This window comes from Condylura cristata, unplaced genomic scaffold (assembly GCF_000260355.1).
Source record: "Condylura cristata isolate star-nosed mole 26May11 unplaced genomic scaffold, ConCri1.0 scaffold00006, whole genome shotgun sequence".
Classification (NCBI taxonomy): Eukaryota; Metazoa; Chordata; class Mammalia; order Eulipotyphla; family Talpidae; genus Condylura; species Condylura cristata.
In genome coordinates, this window is record NW_004567107.1 from 50,611,605 (window position 1) to 50,618,951 (window position 7,347).

The following is a 7,347-nucleotide window of genomic DNA, read 5'->3' on the forward strand; positions in this document are numbered from 1 at the left end:
CTTTTCTGGCATGCAACCTCCTCACATCATTAGTCTTCCTATATCCAAATATTCTCCACATTCTGAAGGACACCAGTATCTTTCTAAAATGACATTCTCATTGCATTTCATGCATAGTTTTAGTAGCAAATAATGATCTCTGATTATCTTCAACAATTTTTTTTTTCATAACCTCTTTTAAGTCTAGTATCTACAACATTTCTGAATGCGTACTTTGGGTTTATATCAGCCAGTTCCTACATTCACCTAGAAAAGGCATCGCAGATATAAAACTCCTGTGTAAGACTTAGCCATAGAAACATTTATATTCTGAAATTGGTTTTGACTTATCACTACTATGATTAGCTCTAAGTGTCTCTGAAACAATGGTTCTCAATTTGAGCATGCATCACAGTCGCACTGTTACCATACAGTGTTGGGTCCAAACCCCAGAGTTTCTGATTAGGTAGGTGTGGGGTGGGGCCACTTGGTGTGGGGTGGGGCTACTTGTTGCAGCTGTGGTGGCAGCTGCAGTAGCTGTGACTGCTAATTCAAGAAGCGCACCTTAAAAACCACCGCTCCAAATCTTGGCAAGCAACTAGAATCCTTTGAGCCCCTATGGCATAGCAGCTTACCTACCACATATAGCCCAGCCACTAAAAGTTAAGGATGAGGCCCTCCCTGGTGGCGCAGCGGGTTAAAGCACAGCACTAAGAAGCTAAAGCCACTTCCGCATGAGTTCGATTCCCGCCTGCCCCGGAGGCTACCACATGGCTAGGCAGACCTCTCCAGACCCGCCCGCTGCTCCCCTCAGCAGTGTACTTCGTCGATCTGCCTGTTCTGCTCCCCGCTCTGTCTCTGGTGAATTCTCTCACCCTCCGCATCTCTGGCCTGTACCCCAGTTCTGTACAAATAAATAAATAAATCTTTAAAAAAAAAAGTTAAGGATGAAAAACTCAGAAAGTGCTTTTGTGTTGTTAATATTAGCATTCTATCTAAATGTGACATTTTCTCCTTGATATACTTCCAATAATATGAAAGATAATCTAAATTGTAAGATTTTTTTGTGTGAATTAATAGAATCACTTTCATCTCATTTTCATAAATTTCATTTTTTTTTCTAATTGACCAATGTGGAAAGAAAGATAGGTCCTCTTCTGGAATACATTGCTTTTTCTACTTATTACCTTGTACTCATAATATGCTTACATTAGAGTTGTGTTTTTCAAAATTTCTAAATATTCTAAAATTTAAATTTATGTGTTGAATAAAGGAATTATAGAACCACAATCATATTATTCCAGTCATGTAAAATGATGTGTATGTACATGAAAAGAAGTCTGAAGTCATTTTACCAAAATAGCAACATTAGTGATTTTTCATTGAATGGCAGGTTTAGAGTGCTTTTTACTTTCTACTTCATGCCTCTGTTGTTTATATTATTTTACAATGAACATGTATCAGTTTTGAAATTAGAAAAATAATAATAATACAATTTATTTTCATGATTCATGGTAGTTATGCTCTTTAAAGTTGACACAAACACAGGGGTGATTTGGTGATGGGAAACCCGCGGGGATTACAATCGAGATGGAAAAAAAAAATGTGCAAAATGATGTAAAAATAAACTTTGTAATAAAAAAAAGTTGACACAAACAATGCATCTGAAATTTAAGCTACGGCTCTTAGGCTACAGGGTTAATTACCTGCAAGCTTATTTCAGCTTGTTATTTAGCGTGTTTTGGTTTAAATACATTTATTTAATATATAATATTGATTCATTGACTTTGAATTCACAGCAGCTGAACAAAGCTTAATCTAGACATATCTTTCCTAAGGCACAGTTAATTCATTAATAAAGAAACCAGCAGACTAGCTACTCTGGTTCATGGGAGCACAGGGGAGACCTCAAAAGTACCACAAATATTGTTTGGCATTACCCACATATCTTAGCAGTAGGTGAATTCAAAATACTGAGCCCACAAATATTGAGGGTTGACTATATTTTTCCTTTCACCTTTGAAACTAATACAAATTTCTTTTTTAGTTTTAGAAAGTAGACATGTTTTTTCATTCATCATTAAATGCAATGCAGGCAGCTAAATGTTTATAGCATATGCTTCATGTCTTTTTCTGACTATCACCCCCTTTTCTGAATGACCAACCCCAGGACATACAAAGATTTATCTCAAGCCTGTAATGAAATGCTACTGTTTGGAAATAACCAGGAAGCCTGAGCCATGAGAGCAGACCTCTGTCTTTATTTTTAGTCACTTAGCATCTAAACCTCTGTGTGCAGAGAACTCCCACCTATAAGGCAAGTTACCCTTCCACTTGAAAAGCTGAAAGCTCCAGAGACTTGCTTCTCCATCTTCCTATGTTGTGGGATGAGCACTATGACCTGGATTGCCCCAGAAACAAAGCCCCAGGCATGTGCTGATTCAAACCTTGACAAGAACCAGAAGGGATCCTGTAGAATCCATTCTGGAAATGGGGTAGTGACACTGGAAGCTGCTACAAGCCACTTACAGAAACTGCCAAAGCAACAGTCCTAGCAGAGGGTTCCTGTAGCATCAACAGCACTGACAAGCCAGCTGCAGTGTGTGTGTGTGTGGGGGGGTGATGTTGGGAGGGGAGGGTTCCAGTCCATACATGATAATGCCGAGCTGCATTCTCTTTTGCTGTGAAGTCTCTGACTTGATTCTCTAAGCCCTCTGGATAACAAGCAATTTAGGTTTTTAATAGCCTTTTAAATGAACCCGTTTCTTTTTACAAGAAATGGTTTTTGTTGCTTGCAGCTAAGAATTCTGACTGATGCACACACATACATGTAATAGATAATAATAGTGTGGATAGGGTAATTTATAGAGCAAAATTGCAATAGGTTAGTAATATTGAAAGGTTTCTACTTTGTGACTAAAGGTCAATATTAGAAGGTAGACCAACAAGTTTGAACGACACTTATATGGGACTATCGGAAAATCAAGCAAAGGGTCAAATAAAACGAAATTAAAGCAAACCCTGGAGGGCTGACTATAGAACTGGGGCTTCCAGACCAGCAAGAACAAAATGGGGAGAGCGCACACTGGCCTATGGGGTGGCCTATGGGTCTATGGGTGGTGGGTGCCCTGTGGTAATAGCACCCAAAGGAGGCAACCCAAAAACACAAACAACAGTGTAAAACAATGTCACTTAATTAAAAAAAAATTAAGTATCACAGATCCTCAAGGTCACTTAGGGGCCCAGATTCCCTCTATTTTGCCACTTCCCTATTCTCTAGAGGGTCACCATGGTACAGGTAGTCAAAACTGGATTGTCACTATCAGATCCACATTCCACCCTGCAGGATGAGGACAATGGAAGTGGAGAGTAAGCAATAGCTTTCTAAGTTCATGACCTACAAGTTACATATCAGTTCTCCCATCTCATTAGTCGTAATTTAGTCACATGCCAAGAAAAGTGAGAAATGTAATTTCTGAATCAGCAGTTGTATACTCAAGGTGGAAGAAGCTGGAATCTTGAAAGGCAATTTGCAATTGTGAGTACATATTTCTATTCCACAAATAACCATAAATACTGTTGAGTAGACAATATATGCCAGGGACCACACTGACATTACCTGATTTCTATCTATAAGGTTTTGGCTTTCACTTTGTAGGTAAAATGAAACTGAGGCAGGAAAAGGTGTGACAGAGAATGCAGTTACCACACATCTATTCATTCTCTTCTTTAGCATGAAAAAAAATCTAATTTTTAGCTGAGTACAAGCACCCAAAATAGATTTTTCTCAGAATCATTCTCCCCAACTGTGACAATAAGATGTAGTTGAACTAGGCTATTATCCTGGAACTGATATGCCTTGAACTGGGCTGTTACAAACATTTCTTAAAGCAAAGATCTCTACTCTGGTTTTCAATGGAAGCGTATAAAATTATATACTAGATTACCTACCTCTATTGTAATCTTTCCTATGAACTTTTGGTGCAACAACTGGCAACCAGGAGAAGAAAGGTACTTGTGAATTATTTTGAAAGCCTCCGCTTAGGACTGGTGGTGGGAGAGTGGGGGGAGGGTAACTGCTATGTCTACTAGTTCTGATTTCCTCAGACAAAAATGAAAATCCTGTGGATTTTTCCTTCTGCACCATTGCAAAGCTTCTCATTAACTTCAACATGTTTTAGAAACTGTGGCTGCCCTACTTCTCCCAAACTCTAGGTTTTTCTTCTCACCTGATTCACTCCAGAGGAATTAGGATACAAAATTAAATTAAAATACAAAATTAATTAGAAAATTTAGTATTTATTTAGAGAGAGCAAACCATTTTAAGCACCAGAGGCTGAGAAATTTCCCCTTCTTTTCTTCTGATATCTTTTGGGCAATATTTCAGAACTGCTTTCATAGAAATGCTTCCTACTGGCAACCCAGCTTCTCCTCCCCACGATGAAACACCTGACAAGTCCTAACAACTCTCAGCACCCCAGCAGCCAGAGCAAGTGAGAGAGAAGGAAGTTTAAATTCCATTAGCCTCATGGTAATAAAGTTAACCTGTCTCTGGACAGACACACCTTGTAAATTCTCTCATTGGTTCAAAGTACCAAGGTTATTTGAAAGTACCAAGGTTGCTTGAGGAGGACACAGCCTAGAGCAGCAGTGAATGCCTATGAAGAGGATGGTAAAAAAAAAAAAAAAATGGAAGAGGAACTGCCCAGTTTAGAATTTCAGTTTACAAAGAACCACCCCATTGCCATTCTGAAGCACAATCTTAATTATTGTCTTCCTCCTGGTTTGTCTTCCTGTAATGCAACCAGTTAAAGCACAGCACTATGAAGTTATCCATAGCCACTGCAGCACAAGTTTGACCCCCAACAAGGAGGTGACCCACATGGCGGAGCAGACCACTCCCAAACCACCTGCTGCTCCCCTCAGCAGTGTATTTCAGTCACTCTGCCTGTTCTGGTCCCCATTCTGTCTCTGGTGAATCCTCTCACCGCCATACTTCTGACCTGTAGCTCAATTCTTGTGTGCATAAATAAATAAAAATCATTTTTTTAAAAATGACACATTCTCTTTATAATTTAGATTCCTTGTTCCCAAGTGGTTTTCAATTTTTTTTCCATTAAATATCCATTCTAAAAGGTTAAGAGATCAAAAATTGAATTCCAGAGTGCATTATTATCAACATTGAAAAAAAATGTCAGTCCAATGGTATAAACCGAGGCAGGGCATGCTCCAATCTCTAAGCACTCCCTCATCAAAGCACATTTGTTATTGGAGAAGTTTATCACATCAAGCAGACATAGGTCTGAGACACTCCGATAACTGCAACCTGATCCTTGAGATTCCCTACTCTTTTCCTTCTCTTTTCTCCCCTGAACTATAGTCTCCTACTCCCCTACCCCAAACCAACTCCAAGGTTGTTTTGATCCCTTTCTCATTCCATGTTGTTTTCTCTCTGGATGATTATGAAATAATAGAAAGTACATATTGGTGTCTTTCCCTGATTCTGGGCTCCTGAAACCTTTGTAATTTCCTAAGTGATAAGAGCACTAGAAACATCTTTTGTTCCCTCACAGGGACTCCAAATGGGCCTTGATGGCCTCTGGATGGGAAGCTGGTGCTCAAAAAGACAAAATCATCATTAAAGCTTATCATTTTCAGCACTAACCCATTCTCCAAAGAGGGGAGTATACTGAAAATAGAATTAATAATTGATAATGCCGGGCCTGCCCTGGTGGTGCAACGGGTTAAAGCACAGCACTGCAAAGCTGGCTGTGGCTGCTTAGGTACAAGATCGATGCATGCTCCCGGAAGTGATCCACAAGGTGCAGCAAACCTCTACTGTCTTCCCTGCTGCTCCTCTTTGTACTTCCTCAATCTGCCTGTTCTGCTCTCCATTCTCTTTGGTGAAGCCTCTCACTGCCCCTGCACCTCTGGCCTGTACCCCAGTTCTGTATGCATAAATAAATATATCTTTTTTAAAAAAATAATAATTGGCACTCCCTGGTGGCACAGGGGGTTAAAGCACAGCACTAAGAAGCTAAAGCCACTTCAGCATGAGTTCGATCCCTGCCAGCCCTGGAGGTGATCCACATGGTGCGGCAGACCACTCCTAACCCGCCCGCTGCTCCCCTCAGCAGTGATCTGACTTCGTTGATTGTTCTGCTCCCCACTCTGTCTCTGGTGAATCCTCTCACTGCCCCTTCACCTCTGGTCTGTACCCCAGTTCTGTATGAATAAATAAATCTTCTTAAAAATAGTAATTATTACTATTGATAATGCCAACATGAGGAAACCTCTATAAAATCCTAATAGTTTGGGGTTTGGAATGCTTTCAGGTGAAAACGCATCCACACTGGGAAAATGACAAACCCTAAGGACACAGGGCTAGAAGCTCCTCCTAAACTCAGGACCCTCCCAGGCCTTTCCCTGTGTATCTTTTGCAGGCTGTTCATCTGTATCATCAGCATATCCTTCATTAAACTGGTAAATGGAAGTAAGTGCTTTCCTGAGTTCTGTGAGCCTCACTCTCACAGAGAGAGTCTCTGTGAGTCTCACAGAGAGAGTCAGTGGGACCTCCCATCTCTAGCCAGTTAATCTGAAGCAGATGATAACCTGAGCTTGTGACTGGGGTGTGAAATGGGGGTGGTAGGCGTGGAGAGAGAGGAATCTGAACACTTAACCTGTGAAAGCTGATGCTCACTTGAAGTATGATACAGGGCCCCATGGTGTGGACTGCAGGGCAAGACTGGCATTTTCCCAACCGCCCATAAGCAGCGGGAATGGTCAGAAAAATATAGTGTGCTGACTGGCCCATAAAAAGTTGCTAGAAATTCCAAGAACTGCATTCATGCACCTATTTCCTCCAGGTTTTGTCTTGACCTGATGGTCTTGGTGCTGATGAGCCTTTTCCCTATGGTAAGAAGATTGTGGATTAACCTTTGTCTTACTTCTACCTCTCACCTATGTTAGCCAGTTATTCTGGTTTTGTCTGAAAGAAAAGATAAAATAGGCACAGAGCAAGGAGAAAGGGGGCAAGGACAAGGAACTTAAGGTTACCAGGCCTTGCTAACTTCCTCCTTTGTCTAGATTCTTCTCCTCATTCTTGAGGAGCAATGGGTGAAAGTCCATCTTCTGGAACTGCTTTTCTTGAATAGGAGTGGAGGTTTGAGGACCCATTTGAGAGTGGAATCTTTGTCTAGCTAACTTGAAATAAGAATGGTTGTCACAGATGGTCATGCCAGTTGTTCATACTTTTGAGCTACAATTATTTGGAACTTTTAATGTCTCCATCCTTGGGTGGTGGGGGGGGGGGGAAGAGATTTAAGTAATTCAGGAAAGAAAGGCCAATGATCAAAAGAAGTAAGCATT